A 17,911-nucleotide genomic window follows, 5' to 3' on the forward strand; every position below is an offset into this window, starting at 1 on the left:
TTATAGTTTGTTTATATGTACAACTTTCTCCGATTCTGCCACAGAAAGACGTGTTTTATGCCACTCCTTCTTTGTCTCATTTTGTCCACCAAATGTTTTATGCTGTGCGTAAATGCACAAAGGGGAGCTTTGTTGATTTTACTGATTTGCTGAATGTTTATCAGGCAATCCATGACTGCAAACTAATCGATGCTAACATGCTATTTAGGCTAGCTGTATGTACATATTGTATCAATATGCCTCGTTTATAGGTATATTTGAGCTCATTTAATTTCCTTTACTTACAGTATGTCTCTGTGTATTTAATTCATTTATATACATTATCTGTATGTAATATTGGCTGCATTTCTCATAGTTGTTTGTGTGCCATGTTGTTCCAGACCAAAGCAGACGTTGCCCAGCTTGAAAAGATTGTAATAAATTCATTAGAAGACAGCCTGCAGTTTCCTTTATCTTGGACACAGACATCTATACCTTTGGCCTTTCTAAGACAATCATTTCCAGAAGTTATTGCAACCTCTGAGAAGCCTCCGTTTTGCTAATGATTTCCAATGTTGCAAAAAATGTGTTGGATAAAAATTTAAATAAGACATTTCTGTCAATTAAGATTTGTGTCAACCTTTGATAGTAGGCTAATATAGACACGTACATCATTATAACACTTATATTAGGCTTTTAATTTTTTGCGACTCCAGACATGTTTTTTTTTTTGTATTTTTGGTCCTCTTTCTACATTTAGGGTTGCCAACCCCTGTACCAGGGTAACTTGAAAACTCCACACAGAGGGAACCAAACAGAGATTCAAACCCAAAACCCCCTGACTGAGGACAACATGCTAATAACCAAGAGACCACCGTGCGGCCAATCATAACATAATGTAATTTAAATTAACAACATATTTGGCTCAACTTATGAATGTTTTATCCTTTCATTCCACGTTCCTCTTTTTCATCACAAGTGGACATGGCTGAGGTTGGTATACATGTAGGTGTACATGTTGTGGCTTACTGTAGCTTCTACGAGGGTGTGTGCGTATGTGTGTGTGGAGGTGGGGCACGATTGATAACAAGAACTCAGAATGTTTTTTTCCCCTCGTCCCATGCTCAGCGGCCTCCCTATTTTCAAATGCTTCTAGGAATCTTGCTCTTGGTCTGAGTTGCCCACACCAGCTGTCTTTGCACCTGCCCAGTGCCCTACCACACACACACACACACACACACACACACACACACACACACACACACACACACACACACACACACACACACACACACACGCACACACGCACACACACACATTCTTGTATTTCTCACCTTCTTGAGACATCCGAAAAATGCCTACTTCTTTAGGACCACCCTTTATAGTTATATAAAGATTGTATCTACAACATTAATAATATACACATTCTATGCAAATGTAAAAAAAAAGCTTGTTGTGAAAAATGAGTTGGAATTTCACAAGAAAAAGGTCACAATTTCACAAGAAAAACTTCGAATTTGACAGAATTATAATAAAAGTCGTAATTTTACTCAACGCAAGTCCCAATTTTACAAGAAAAACTGAACATTTGTGCCATATTATGACAAAAGTTGGAATATTACTCAATAACAGTCGCAGTTTCACACGAACATTTTGGAGATTTTATGAAAAGAGTCTTAATTTTACTCAAAAAAGGTCACAGTTTTATAAGAAAACTTTGAATTGTTGGCAATATTATAAATAATAATCGTAAATTTACTTGGCAAAATTATGACAAAAGTCATAATTTTACTTAACCAAAGGCCTACTGAAATGCAATTTTCTTATTTAAACGTGGATAGCAGCTCCATTCTATGTGTCATACTTGATAATTTCGCAATATTTCCATATTTTTGCTGAAAGGATTTAGTAGAGTACATCGACGATAAAGTTGGTGCTGATAAAAAAAGCCTTGCCTGTACCGGAAGTAGCAGACGATATGCGCGTGACGTCACGGGTTGTGGAGCGCCTCACATCTGAACATTGTTTACAATCATGGACACCAGCAGCGAGAGCGATTCGGACCGAGAAAGCGAGGATTTCCCCATTAATTTGAGCGAGGATGAAAGATTTGTGGATGAGGAAAGCGAGAGTGAAGGACTATTTAAAAATGTTTTAATAAAAATATATATAAAACGACTAGAGGGCAGTGGGAGCGATTCAGATAGGGAAGATGCTGTGAGAGGCGCCGTGGCAGCCATGGGGGTGGCAGGACCACTCGGCCAGGCCCAACTGTGGAGCAGTTGGTGGCCTTATTAGAGAACCACCAAGTGAGCATAGAAATGCTGAGAGCCACACGCATGGAAACGACCAGAGCTACCGGGGAAGAGAAGGTAGGCCGCAACCGCCGAAGAGCACCACCGCCAGTGCCACCCTCACCCTGACCTTGGGGCGCTACCCCTGAGAGGCCCAGTCGGCCCCCACAGTGGAAATGTTACGTGTGTGGACATCCGGACCACATGTCTTGGGCGTGCCCGGAACCTGACCGTTTTGTCTCCATGGCCACGGCCCCCAGCTCGGATGCAGGCAAACCATGCCTCCACACAGGGAGTGGACGAGGACAACATGCCAGCATTCCAGTAAAGATTGGGGGGACCGATGCACATGCATTGCTGGACAGTGAGAGCGCTGTGACCTTGGTACACGCTGACTTGCCCGGACCACTCAGCAAAGACTCTGTTCCAGTGACGTGCGTACATGGAGATGTCCGCCAGTATCCAGTGAGCCACATTCGCATTCAGACACCGCGAGGGGAGGCGCTGGCACTAGCTGGAGTGGTACCAAACCTGCCTGTTCCACTACTTATTGGGTCCGACTGTCTCTGCTTTGGCCGTTACTGGACCCCGAGCTACATCCCAGGTGCCATTCCACAGCAACGTCGCTGCCACCACAATGGAAAAAAAAGTACGAGACCGCTTGCAGCCTGCCCTGCGTTTAGGCCCTCGTCAGAGGTCCCACTGAGTGACAGCTCAGCTGAAGGGAAGCAAAGGGAGAGCAGAAAAGAGAAGGCAAAAGAGGAAAGGGAGCCCCTTTGTGGAGTTCGCTGTGCCAGAAGAGAGCAGCAACCCTAAAACGGGCGAGTTTGCCACGGCCCAGTGGAATGACCAGAACCTCAGCTGGGCCTGCCAGCAAGTTGCGGAAATTGACGGACAGAAATGTGAAGGGGTGAGTGCAGGCACCGTATTTTTTAATTAAAAATGGCCTTCTCTATAGAGGGATGTTAACCAAGGACGGTGACATAATAGAGCAACTGCTGGTGCCTAAGTCTCATATTTCCCTAGTGCTTTATCTTGCCTATACTCATCAGCTGGGAGCTCACCTTGGTGTACAAAAGACATATGACCGCGTAATAACCCGCTTCTATTGACCCGGTGTGAAACGAGCCATAGAAGATTCTGCAAGGCCTGTCCTGAATGCCAAACGACTGCACCTAGACCCACGTATCGAAACCCCTTGGTACCGCTCCCCATCATCAGCACTCCGTTCTCACATCTGGCAATGGACATCGTTGGACCACTCCCGAAGTCAGCCAGAGGACATCAGTACATACTGGTAATAGTAGACAATGCCACCCGATATCCGGAGGCTGTACCATTACGCACAGCCTCAGCCAAAGCAATAGCACATTTATGATGTTTAGCCGAGTGGGGATCACAGATGATATTTTAACGGACCTGGGCACATGTTTTATGTCACAAGTGCTAACCATGCTGTACAAATAGCTGAAAGTAAAACGCATACGAACCTCTGTATATCATCCTTAGACAGATGGCCTGGTGGAACGTTTCAACTGCATGCTGAAAAAGATGCAAAAAAAAGTAGCCGACACAGACGGGAAAGACTGGGATCTCCTCAATCCATATGTCCCCTTTGCCATCAGAGAGGTGCCCCAGGCGTCCACTGGCTTCTCCCCCTTTGAGTTTATGGCCGGCGTCCCGGAGGCGTGCTGGACATTGCGAAATAGACCTGACCTGGGAAAACCAACCCTCGCCACACCGCAGTGTGATGGACCATGTCGCCCAACTACAACCCTGGGCTCGCAAAATCTGGCCAATGGTCAGAGAACATATTGAAAAAGCCCAAAGAGAACAGGAAAAAACATATAACAGAGGTGCCACACTCCGAGAGTTCCAGGTTGAAGAAAAAGTGCTGGTATTGGTTCCGTCCAGCGAATGCAAGTTCTTGGCCAGATGGCAGGGACCTTACGAGGTAATTGAGAGAATCGGCCTGTCAACTACAAGGTAAACCAGCCATGCGGCAGAGCCGTTGCCATCTGCTGCGTTTTTAACTGCACACTCTCCCCAGACCACTTTCCCGGTACCTATACGAGAGGAACTCTCTCCGTCACAAAAGCAGGAGGTGAAGGAACTTCTGGGACGGAACCAGGACCGCCTCTCCGAACTGCCAGGGAGGAAACAGGCGATCAAACATGACATTGAGACCCAACCTTGAAAGGGGTAAGACAAAGGCCCTACCGAATCCCAGAAACCAGGCGGGCGGCTATAAAAGAAGAGGTAAAGAAAATGTTCGAACTTGGAGTAATAGAGGAATCCCATAGTCCATGGTCCATCCCGATTGTTATTGTGCCGAAACCAGTCGGGTCCCTGAGATGTTGTAATGACTTTTGCAAATTAAATGAGATATCACTGTGTGATGCTTATCCCATGCCCAGAGTGGATGAGCTGATAGAGCGTCTCGGCCCCGCTCGGTTCGCCAGCACCCTGGACCTGACAAAGGGCTACTGGCAGGTGCCATTGACGGAAAGGGCGAAACCCAAAACAGCTTTCTCCACACTCGAGGGGCTATTCCAATACACAGTCTTACCGTTCGGGATCCACAAGGCCCCGGCAACATTCCAGAGAATGATGGACCGAGATCTACGGCCCCACCAAGAATACGCAGCCGCCTACCTAGACGATATTGTGATTCACAGCACCAGCTGGTCCCTTTACCTCCAGCATCTCGACGCGGTTCTAGGAGCCCTTAGACGTGCCGGACTGACTGTCAATGCTAAAGAGTGCCGAGTGGGTCTGACTGAGACTGATTATCTTGGCTACACAATCGGAAGAGGCTGCGTGAAACCATAGGCCGTGGAGCACATCAGGGAATGGCCCCGCTCCTTGACAAAAAAGCAAGTGAAATCATTTATTGGCCTTGTGTTATTAAACAATTCTCTACGATTGCAACACCGCTTTATGAACTGACACGGAACAAACTGCCCCATCATGTCACCTGGACGGCTGAGGCCGAGACTGCCTTCCAGACGTTGAAGAAAGCCCTATGTGAAAAACCGGTGTTGAAAGCCCCCGACTTCAGTCAGCCGTTCATCCTCCACACTGACGCCTCAGGCATGAGCATAGGAGCCGTGCTTGCCCAGCTCGTGGACGAAGAAGTGCACCCAGGGGGGAGTATGGTTGCAAAGCTGAAACTTAAAGGAATTGACGTAAGGGCACCACCAGGAGTGGAGCCTGCGGCTTAATTTGACTCAACACGGGGAACCTTACCTGGCCCGGACACGGAATGGATTGACAGATTGATGGCTCATCCCCCAAAAGTCGGAAGCTCCAGAGCCATGAGCGAAACTATGCCACAGTGGAAAAAGAGTGCTTGGCAGTCAAATGGGCAATACACCACCTCCGCTACTACCTATGGGGTAGGACCTTCACCTTGGTAACAGACCACGCCCCCTTGAAGTAGGTGTCCACAAATAAGAATCAAAACGATCGTGTCACACGCTGGTTCCTGGAACTACAGAATTACCAATTTGCCGTGGAATATCGGCCTGGAAAGGCGATTCCACATGCAGACGCCATGTCTCGGCTCTACGAAGAGGACAACGAAGCTACCGGACCAACCGGCGAGCTTGGGGGGTGCGGGGTGGAGTCTCACTCAAGCACCGCCTGACAGGTAGGCACCTCACAGGGGAGGAGCCAGGGCATGGAGGCAGAGTGGAACACAGAGGACAACGCCCCAGCCTTGGTCGCATTCCCCTGTACCTTCTCAATCAGCCCGAAGTGCCACCAGCTGTGCGACCAGGCGGGGCGCAGCTACAAACAGTTCTTAACTCTGCCTCATTCAGGTCTGGCTCTCCTCTGTGTCAAGGCAGGTGCATCAGGCGGTTAGTGAGACATCCACTATCTCCCCATTAATGACATTACTAGGGAAATGTTTTTCTGATATTATGTTCTCTCTTGTTTGACAGGCAATTAACTACGAAAAGTAAGGAAGTGTGCTGTGTGCAGGTTTCGAGAGCTCCGGATGGGAGATATTTATGTTTCGTTAATGGACACTTCAAGTTTGATTATTCCACACCCTGCCCTTCCTACAAAGACTTGTGCTATAAATGCCCTTTTCGGCTTTTTGCAAACACCCTCCTGTGTCTTGGTGAGAATCAGGTGCCACAATATATATAAAAAAAAAACTTAAAAAAAAAAAACTAAAAAATAAATAAATATATATATATATATAAATATATATATATATGAATAGCCCTGCGATGAGATGGCGACTTCTCCGGGTGTACCCCGATGGTAGCTGAGATAGGCACCAGCGCCCCCCGCGACCCCAAATGGAGTAAGCGGTAGAAAAATGGATGGATATATATATATATATATATATATACATATATATATATATATATATATATTTTTTTTTTTTTTTTTACTATTATTTTTTTTTTTTCATAATTTTGGCCAAAGAGGGCGCATTTTAATTTTCTACACACACATGTTATTACATCTGTTGGCCAGAGGGGGAGCACTTCACATTTTTAAATAAATAAATGATAAATGGGTTGTACTTGTATAGCGTTTTTCTACCTTCAAGGTACTCAAAGCGCTTTGACACTACTTCCACATTTACCCATTCACACACACATTCACCCATCAGGAGCAAGGGTGAAGTGTCTTGCTCAGGACACAACGGACGTGACGAGGTTGGTACTAGGTGGGGATTGAACCAGGGACCCTCGGGTTGCGCACGGCCACTTTTCCACTGCGCCACGCCATCCCTAACACACTTGTTAATTCATATGTTGACCAGAGGGGGGAGCACTTTTAAAAACGTCACACAGTCAATTAGAAAAATCCTTCCTTTTCGGGACCACAGTAGTTTTGATAGCTCACACATTCTCTATTAAATGCAATGGTTTTCCGTACTGGGACCATGATTTGGGTCCTAACTTATTCACCGGTCCTCATATGGACAGTACTTTTCCGTGTTGATGTCTCAAGAATGGTAGAAATACAAGAACACACACACACACACACACACACACACACACACACCAGTAAACAGGCCCTACACGCTCGGTGTGTGTGACATTAACCAAATCCACCTTGTTTTTTTGAATGTGGAAACTCTTCTCCAGCAGTATCTGTTACACACATTGAGATTAAAAAGCCGCGGTGAAGAGCGTGTGTGTGTTAATGTAAATTCAGTGCGGCTAATAAGGATTACATTTTGAGCGGTGTGTGTGTGTGTGTGTGTGTGTGTGTGTGTGTGTGTGTGCACAAAAGCCTTTCAGAAAGTAGCAGCAAAGTATAAGGAGACATCCTCACAGCCAGACAGACTGCTATCTGCATGTGGCTACCACGTGCTACTAGAAGGCAATAAAAAAGATGGCTGCAGCACAAAAAGATGCAAAACTATAAGAGTTATGTTGGAATTTGTGCAAGAAAACTAAAGCAATGGATGGGATGAATACACACGCCAAAAAGTGGTTTTCTTTTGTCTGACACGCAAGCGTGCTTGTTTAAAACTCCCGACTTGAAATCGATTTGGCTGCTGGCGTGAATTCAAAGAGCATAAGGGAGGAGTTGCGCCAAAGGGAAGGAAGGCAGGAGGTTAGCCAGCGTATCGAGAGAGGGGGTGGGGGTTGGAAGAGTCCGGAAGACAGGCTTCAGAGGGGGAGACAGAAAGAAAGCGCAGGATTCCCAAAACAACCCGCCGGAGTGACTGACTTTAGGTCGGGTTTCTTTGTGCTGCCAGGTGTCAAAGATAGCTGCCAGATATTTGCACACCAGGCAGTTTTACTCCCCCCACCCCAAACAAAGAGAGTGCAGTTTTCTGTGTTGATAAGAAGCCCGCCTAGTGATGGAAGCATGGCAAGTTATTGCACATTTACAACTCGCTGCTTATTTTTATGACCAGCAGCGCATTCACATAATATATTTGAACAAAAAAAGTCATATTATGAGAATGAAGTTTAAATATTAGATGGATAAAGCTATCACAACAAAAGAAAAAAGTCATAATTTTAGGGGAATAGGTCCAAATGGTAAATGGGTTGTGCTTGTGTAGAACTTTTCTACCTTTTTTTAAGGAACTCAAAGTGCTTTCAGACTATTTCCACATTCACCCATTCACACACTGATGGCGGGAGCTGCCACGCAAGGCCCTTACCACGAGCCATCAGGAGCAAGTGTGAAGTGTCTTGCCCAAGGACACAACAGACGTGACTAGTATGGTAGAAGGTAGGGATTGAACCAGTAACCAGCAAGAATAAAGTGAGTGACAGAGAAAAAAGTTCCAAGCTTATTTATTTATTGTTTTTTAGAATGATATTAAACCCCTCACACATACCCCCTTTCCATGGGAGGCAGGCAACCGAATACGTGCTGGGCCCCCCAAATACAGCAGGATAAATTGATTGCCTTCAATATTAGAAATACACTATAGTGACAAAAAGTATTTGGCCACCTGCCTTTACTCACTTATGAACTTGAAGTGCCATCCCATGGAATTGTCCAAAATGTTTTGGTATCCTGGAGCATTGAACGTTCCTTTCACTAGAACTAAGGGGCCAAGCCCAACTCCTGAAAAAACAACCCAATACCATAGGGCTGGGCGATATATTGCGCGTTTGTCTCTGTGCATTATAGAAAATGACTATATTGTGATATTCGAGTGTATGTTCTCATGCAGTTGCTTTTTCTGTAACTGCGGGCATTACACTGCATGCGTTTCCCACTCTTTGCTGTCTCTCCTTCTCACAGAGTCGTAAACAAGCGCACCTTCTTACATACGTCACGCGTGCAACGTCACAGCCCTCCCCGAGCAGACAGCTAGCTACATGGCTAACATTAGCAGTGATGCTAACGGTGCGTTGCATGTGGTAATACAAGAGAGAGATGTGCGAATCTGATAACAAATGAAGGAAGAATTAATTCCCAAGAAAAACAGTACGGAGTGCATCGTCTGGCGGTGGTTTGGCTTCAAGCGGGAATATGTTGAAAAATTATGCGGTAAAAGCGTTGCTACAAAAAGTAGCAGCACTGCGATTTGATTTCCTATCATGCAGCTAATTTTTATTTGACACTTATTGAAATATCTTGTGTGACATCATGCACAAAAGTGCACTTTATTTGTTTTAAACTATTGTAGTGGCCTTCTGTAAAAAAAAGTGCACTTTAATTTAGTGTTGTTTTGATATGTCATCTTAGTGACATCATGCACAAAAGTGCACTAATAGCTTGTTCTAAAATGGTTCTGGCCATCTTGCACTTTCTGTTTTGAAATGCCATGAATGTCTGTGCCACTGCTTAATAACTGTTTAATAAATACAGTTTTGCTAAATTGACTTCGTTGTGATTTCCCTCTCTGCATGAACGTTTAAAATGAGCATATATTAATGCATTATGAATAAGAATCTTTTAATGTAGACACAGTGAATCATCATACTGCTGTGATTATTTGCATTAAGTGTTCATTCAAGGCTGAGGCAAAATATTGCGACATGTATCGTGTCATAGCCCAAAAATATCAAGATATTAATAAAAGGCCTTATCGCCCAGCCCTACCACACAATAATTCCTCCTCCACCAAATTTCACACTCGGCACAATGCAGTCCGAAATGTAGCTTTCTCCTGACAATCTCCAAACCCAGACTGGTCCATCAGATTGCCAGATAAAAAAAAACGTGATTCATTACTCTAGAGAACGGGTCTCTAATACTCTCGAGTCCAGTGGCGACATGCTTTACACCACTGCAGCCGACGCTTTGCATTGGGCTAGGTGATGTTTGCCTTAGATGCAGCTCCGCAGCCATGAAAACCCATTCCATGAAGCTCTCTGCGTACTGTACGTGGGCTAACTGGAAGGTCACATGAAGTTTGGAGCTGTGTGGCAACTGACTGTAGAAAGTGTTTGCATCCGCTGACCCTTCTCTGTCACACACTTGGTGGCTGACTTGCTGTTGTTCCCAAACTCTTCACTTTTGTTAAACTAATGTTGATTTCGGAATGTTTAGGAGCGAGGAAATTTCACGACTGGATTTGTTGCACAATGAGAGCGGACCATTTTTTCACAAATGTTTGTAGAAACAGCCTAAGTGCTTGATTAGGACACCTCATTCTCATCATTTGGATGGGTGGCCAAATACTTGGGCAATATAGTGTATATTCTGGTGTGCGGAGTGGTCGCTGCTTCCTTCTCAAAGATCAGTTGGCGTGTTTTAGCCTCCCACATCTGGTATTCTATACCATCTATTTGTCCGTACGCAATAGTATTTTGCTAATAGTGTTGGAAGGATGTTTTCCACTTTGAGTACGTGATTGGGGCTTGTTAAAATATTGTATCTAATATGTATTTACCGTATTTTCCGGGTCATAGGGCGCACCGGATTATAAGGCGCACTGCCGATGAATGGTATATTTTCGATCTTTCTTTATATATAATGCGCACCAGATTATAGGGCGCATTAAAGGAGTCATATTATTATGATTTGTTTTTCTTAATGGAAAACACTTCCATGTGGTCTACATAAAATGTAATAGTGGTTCTTTGGTCAAAATGTTGCATCGATTATGTTTTACGGATCATCTTCAAGCCGCTTTCTGACTGTCGCTTCCGGATGCGCCATTTTGTGGGCGGTCTTATTCACGTGGCTCACCTTCGGCAGCGTCTTCTGCCCGTCATCTTTGTTGTAGAGGTGTAGCGTGCAAGGACAGGAGTAGAAGAAGTGTCAAAAGATGGAGCTAACTGTTTTAATGACATTCAGACTTTACTTCAATCAATAACAGAGCAGCATTTCCTCATCCGGAAACAACAACAAGGCTGGAAATGTGTCTGGTGAAAAACCATCCAACCAGAACTCTCTGATACTAAAGTTCCTTGGGTGAATAATTTAAACTCACTACACCGGTATGTTTTAGCGCTTTCATGGCGAGTTTACTGACAGATATAAGTAAGAACTTTACACTACTTTATATTACAAATGGCAACAGTGGAGGATGAATGTCCCATAACAAGAAAACAGCGAAAAAGAAGAAGCTTATCGACTACAACATTGACACGAACTACAAAGGCGGGCACCCACAATTTTTCAGGATTTATGCAGATCCCAAATACTGATCAGCTGGTACCAGAAGGTAAGAAAAGTTGCTTTTGCATAATATTGCAAAACAAAGCGCAAGATAATATGTCTCACCTTATACACACACCATAATAATATTCGTATGTTGAAGCACAGTACAATCCATCAAGCAGTGCGGCTTCATAGCTTACCAAAGTCATACTAAAAAATTTTGAGAGATTTTTAAGCGCTGTGTGTAATCTTCTATATTTTCGATGGAACATATAAAATCTTGGTGTTGTTTACTACATGTATCGCTTATGTTTGACTGCCATCTACTGGTCACACTTATCATTACACCATGTACCAAAAAAAATTGCTTTGAGGTCGGTAAGCCAAACCAAAATTATTCCACACATTAGGCGCACCGGGTTACAAGGCACAACTTATAAACGCATGCTTACCTTAGCTAAAGCTAAATATTACTCAAATCTCATCCACCATAATAAAAACGATCCTAAATTTTTGTTTAGTACGGTAGCATCGCTAACCCAACAAGGGACCCCTTCCAGTAGCTCAACCCACTCAGCTGATGACTTTATGCAATTCTTTAGTAAGAAAATTGAAGTCATTAGAAAGGAGATTAAAGACAATGCGTCCCAGCTACAACGGGGTTCTATTAACACTGATACGATGGTATATACGGCGGATACTGCCCTCCAAAATAGTTTCTCTCGTTTTGAGGAAATAACATTAGAGGAATTGTTACAACGTGTAAATGGAATAAAACAGACAACATGTTTACTTGACCCTCTTCCTGGGAAACTGATCAGGGAGCTCTTTGTATTATTAGGTCCATCAGTGCTAAATATTATAAACTTATCACTCTCCTCGGGCACTGTTCCCCTAGCATTCAAAAAAGCGGTTATTCATCCTCTTCTTAAAAGACCTAACCTCGATCCAGACCTCATGGTAAACTACCGACCGGTGTCTCACCTTCCCTTTATTTCAAAAATCCTTGAAAAAATTGTTGCGGAGCAGTTAAACGAACACTTAGCGTCTAACAATCTATGTGAAACCTTTCAATCCGGTTTCAGGGCAAATCACTCCACGGAGACAGCCCTCGCAAAAATGACTAATGATCTATTGCTAACGATGGATTCTGATGCGTCATCTATGTTGCTGCTCCTCGATCTTAGCGCTGCTTTCGATACCGTCGATCATAATATTTTATTAGAACGTATCAAAACACGAATTGGTATGTCAGACTTAGCCCTGTCTTGGTTTAACTCTTATCTTACTGATAGGATGCAGTGTGTCTCCCATAACAATGTGACCTCGGACTACGTTAAGGTAACGTGTGGAGTTCCCCAGGGTTCGGTCCTTGGCCCTGCACTCTTCAGCATCTACATGCTGCCGCTAGGAGACATCATACGCAAATACGGTATTAGCTTTCACTGTTATGCTGATGACACCCAACTCTACATGCCCCTAAAGCTGACCAACACGCCGGATTGTAGTCAGCTGGAGGCGTGTCTTAATGAAATTAAACAATGGATGTCCGCTAACTTTTTGCAACTCAACGCCAAAAAAACGGAAATGCTGATTATCGGTCCTGCTAGACACCGAACTCTATTTAATAATACAACTCTAACATTTGACAACCAAACAATTAAACAAGGCGACACGGTAAAGAATCTGGGTATTATCTTCGACCCAACTCTCTCTTTTGAGGCACACATTAAAAGCGTTACTAAAACGGCCTTCTTTCATCTCCGTAACATCGCTAAAATTCGCTCCATTCTGTCCACTAAAGACGCTGAGATCATTATCCATGCGTTTGTTACGTCTCGCCTCGACTACTGTAACGTATTATTTTCGGGTCTCCCCATGTCTAGCATTAAAAGATTACAGTTGGTACAAAATGCGGCTGCTAGACTTTTGACAAGAACAAGAAAGTTTGATCACATTACGCCTGTACTGGCTCACCTGCACTGGCTTCCTGTGCACTTAAGATGTGACTTTAAGGTTTTACTACTTACGTATAAAATACTACACGGTCTAGCTCCATCCTATCTTGCCGATTGTATTGTACCATATGTCCCGGCAAGAAATCTGCGTTCAAAGGACTCCGGCTTGTTAGTGATTCCCAAAGCCCCAAAAAAGTCTGCGGGCTATAGAGCGTTTTCCGTTCGGGCTCCAGTACTCTGGAATGCCCTCCCGGTAACAGTTCGAGATGCCACCTCAGTAGAAGCATTTAAGTCTCACCTTAAAACTCATTTGTATACTCTAGCCTTTAAATAGACTCCCTTTTTAGACCAGTTGATCTGCCGTTTCTTTCCTTTTTCTTCTATGTCCCACTCTCCCTTGTGGAGGGGGTCCGGTCCGATCCGGTGGCCATGTACTGCTTGCCTGTGTATCGGCTGGTCACATCTCTGCGATGCTGATCTGCCTCCGCTTGGGATGGTTTCCTGCTGGCTCCGCTGTGAACGGGACTCTCGCTGCTGTGTTGGATCCGCTTTGGACTGGACTCTCGCGACTGTGTTGGATCCATTGTGGATTGAACTTTCACAGTATCATGTTAGACCCGCTCGACATCCATTGCTTTCCTCCTCTCCAAGGTTCTCATAGTCATCATTGTCACCGACGTCCCACTGGGTCATTATTGTCACCGATGTCCCACTGGGTGTGAGTTTTCCTTGCCCTTATGTGGGCCTACCGAGGATGTCGTGGTGGTTTGTGCAGCCCTTTGAGACACTAGTGATTTAGGGCTATATAAGTAAACATTGATTGATTGATTGATTGACAATGTTGAGTTTTGAAGGAACAAAAAGGATTTTAAGTGCGACTTATAGTCCGGAAAATAGGGTAGATACACTATCGAAATACTTAGGTTTGCTCTCTCAAACTTCCTCTTCGACCTTTGCGCTGCCTGGAGCACAATCTTAATGGGTTTGCTTCTCGAGGCCTGACTGTGTGATAACAATTCCTAAAGACTGCACAGGACAGTATGAATGTTGACTCTCATCAATCCATACATTTTTCTACCGCTTATTCCATTTGGGGTCGCGGGGGGCGCTGATGCCTATGTCTTGTAAAGTCAAACTAATATTAATATAATATTTGAAGAGCCGTGTCGTGCGACCTCTACTGTATATTTAACATATTTATATATGTAGTATATATACTGTATATAAACAAATCTGTATATGTATTACACCATATATATATATGTACATATACACACATATACATATATACATATATATATATATATATATATATATATATATATATATATATATATATATGTATATACACACACACACATATATATATATACACATATATAATGTATATATATATATATACATGTGTTTTTATATATATATATATATATATATATATACACATATATATTATACACATGTATATATATATATATATACCCTATATATATACCCTATATATATATATATATATAGGGTGTATTTTTTTTAACCTAAAATAGTTGCTTTTGTTGAGGCTCAAACCAGTTATTCATGTTTACATTGATTCTAATGGAAAAGTCTTCTTCACGATGCAAACTTTTCGGTTTATGAACCCTGTTTAAGAACCAATTAAGTTTGTAAATTGAGGTTAGACTGTATTTGGTAAACTGGCTATGACTAAACAGCCCTACTTAAAAAAAAAGTATAATACGCTTTGTGATCCATAAAAACATTATAGCTGCTTTTTTATTTAAATATATATTATTTATCCATCTGGTTGTAGCATTTTTATAAAATAAACATTTCTAAATGGTCCTTAGATATTTCAGTATGCAGCCCTCGAAAAAAACAAGTTTGGAGTCCCTAACATGAGCGCATGTATTAAAATTGATGCACGGGAGATCCAAAAGGGCGACACATTTAAAAAAATAAAAAATAATTAAAATAAATCCAGCAAATATAAAAGCCGTTCGGTTGAGCAGCTTACTTCCTCCTTGTCAACCTGCACTAGAGGATCATAACAAGCCTGACAGCTCAGCGATAAATCATCCCCCAAAAGGCCTCATATTAGGATATTAAACTGACACAGATTAAAAGTGTTGTGTTTTAAGTCCCCCACTCATATATGTACATCTAATTATGTTCTCTTTAATCTAAAACTTATACCCTCGTTAAAAAATGATGATAAGCTATACGACTGGACTTTAAATTTGAAAGCAAACATGCCATCTGTGTGCAAAGTCGAAGGACAATGAGATGTGATAGCATGAAAGAAGTTTTGTGTGTATGTTGAGAGGAGTAGGAATGCCCAGGCAGGATTTCTCTTGGTGTATTGGTAGTAGGAGTAGTAGTAGTAGTAGTAGTAGTAGTAGTGGTAGTAGTAGTAATAGCAGGCGTGAACAGATCAAATGCCACGTACAGTTGGAAAAACAGAAGCATACACTTCTAATCTAACACACGCACGCACGCACGCACACACACACACACACGCGCACACACACACGCACGCACACATGCACGCACACACACACACACACGCGCGCACACACACACACGCACGCACGCACGCACGCACGCACACACACACAAAGTGGGTCAGCACTAACGTATTACACTCCCATTAGGCAGTGGATGAAGCAAGTCTGGCTTTTTTCACCAACTGTTTGGTTGAGCTGGAAAAACCTGACGATGAGTTGGCAGGATTTAGTGTTTCGGGCTGTCAGAATTGAGCAAACAGGGAAAAACATCTACAGTACTACCTACCGTCTGCACAAAGTTGTGAACAACAGGAAGCGCAGACAACAATGTGGATAACGCTTACATTTGCTCAGCTCATTTTGTAGCTGCAACGTGCTTTTAGTGAATTGTTGGCAAAAATATTGATAATAAACAAGAACTAGTTATGGGCCCGCTGCAATGCAAGCAGCCCATATTATTATTGCTCATACTTAAACTTTTATTATTCTTGTTCCGCACGTTTCTCTTACGTACAATACGAGACAAACCGGCCAACGAACCCCCACATATGTTATACCGTCGAAAAGGTCTCGCTAAGGGCAAGAGCAGTATTTCAAGTGGGGTACCTTTCACGTTACCATGGCAACGCTAATCCGAAAACGAATCGCTCTGGGCCCATTGAGTAGGTACGCACCTTTATAATGGCAAATATTTCCAGCTGACACCTTGTCATCTATTTTTACACTTGTTTTTCTATTTCCGCAACCATACACCTTAGAGCAGACCTGAGCAAATGAAGGCCCGGGGGCTACATGCGGCCCGTTAAGATTTTCAATCCGGCCCGCCGGGTTTTCCCAAATACATTTTTTAGATCTTTAAGATGGAAAGTGTAGCTGCCATTATGATGTGCAGTGATGCTTTCTAATGACTCTAAGTTTTGAACTGTAAAATGTATTTCAATGTGTGAGATAGGCACCAGCGCCCCCCGCGACCCCAAAAGGGAATAAGCGGTAGAAAATGGATGGATGGATGGATGGTTGGAATCTGTGATTTGCTCTATATACCAGTGACTATGGTAATTTTTATTAGTTACTACGGTAATCTACGTCACAGCAGCTCAGACAAGGCACCAAGCAGTGAGCGTTTCCACAGAGTGTTTCCAGAGCAGCCAACCTGAAATGCGGGTGTCAGGGACAGATGCGGAAGGAGATTTTTACAACAAAGTTCTAAAGCTTAGTGCAGTGGTTCTTAACCTTGTTGGAGGTACCGAACCCCACCAGTTTCATATGCGCATTCACCGAACCCTTTTTTAGTGAAAAATAAAGTGTTTTTTTTTTTCAATTACAAGACAAAGTTATATGTTTTTTTTAAGGGCGCACAAAATGTACCGTGCATGAACATCACCTTGTTCAAAGAACAAAACCAACACAGTGCATGAACTCACAACAAATGACACACCTGCAAATCAGTGTGACTTCTGCTGTTGCCATATTCATAACACGCCGATAGGGAGAAGTTTTATTTACAAAATGAGTCGGGTGTGTCTTGATCTCCGCGGCGGAGGCTCCACCGAACCCCTGAGGCCGACATACCGAACCCCAAGGGTTCGATCGAACCCAGGTTAAGAACCGCTGGCTTAGTGATATATCAGATGTATCAGATTGTAGGTGGGTTTATTTTTTACCCTTTGCGTTCATATTTCGCTGTTTGTTGCATTTTGGTTGCGTTTTGCTTGATTGTAAAATATGTCAATTGAGAGGGTGTGTGACGTTCATATGTTGTCTATATTCCGGGTTTTATCGTTCATAAAAAAGTGTAAAATTCCTTAAATTTTTTTTAAGGCGGTCTGTCATAACGTTTTTAGCATTCAATCAGACATTATTGTGAGGTTTTGAATTATTGTTCCTAAAAATAGAAATACTAGCCCCCAGATACATTTTTTTCTCTAAATTTGGCCCCCGAGTCCAAATAATTGCCCAGGCCTGCCTTAGAGTCACATAACTAAGTATGCGACACAAGCTAATTTTTATCATCCTCACTTTAGCTTGCTAGCATGCTAACATTAGCGTGCTAACTTTTTGAGTTACTTTTGTTACTGTTAAGCCCAGAGTCATATAACTTGGTATCTGTTAGCATGCACTTGATAGCATG

At 43.1% G+C, this 17,911-nt stretch overlaps 1 protein-coding gene across 1 annotated transcript in view; it reads right to left on the minus strand.

The window, feature by feature from the left end:
* The window catches only part of LOC133560798 (protein phosphatase 1 regulatory subunit 14B-like), a 72,062-nt gene that overhangs the window by 7,669 nt on the left and 46,482 nt on the right, over window positions 1-17,911 (minus strand). The window lies entirely within an intron of this gene.

The sequence above is a fragment of the Nerophis ophidion genome, linkage group LG10 (genome assembly GCF_033978795.1).
Source record: "Nerophis ophidion isolate RoL-2023_Sa linkage group LG10, RoL_Noph_v1.0, whole genome shotgun sequence".
Classification (NCBI taxonomy): Eukaryota; Metazoa; Chordata; class Actinopteri; order Syngnathiformes; family Syngnathidae; genus Nerophis; species Nerophis ophidion.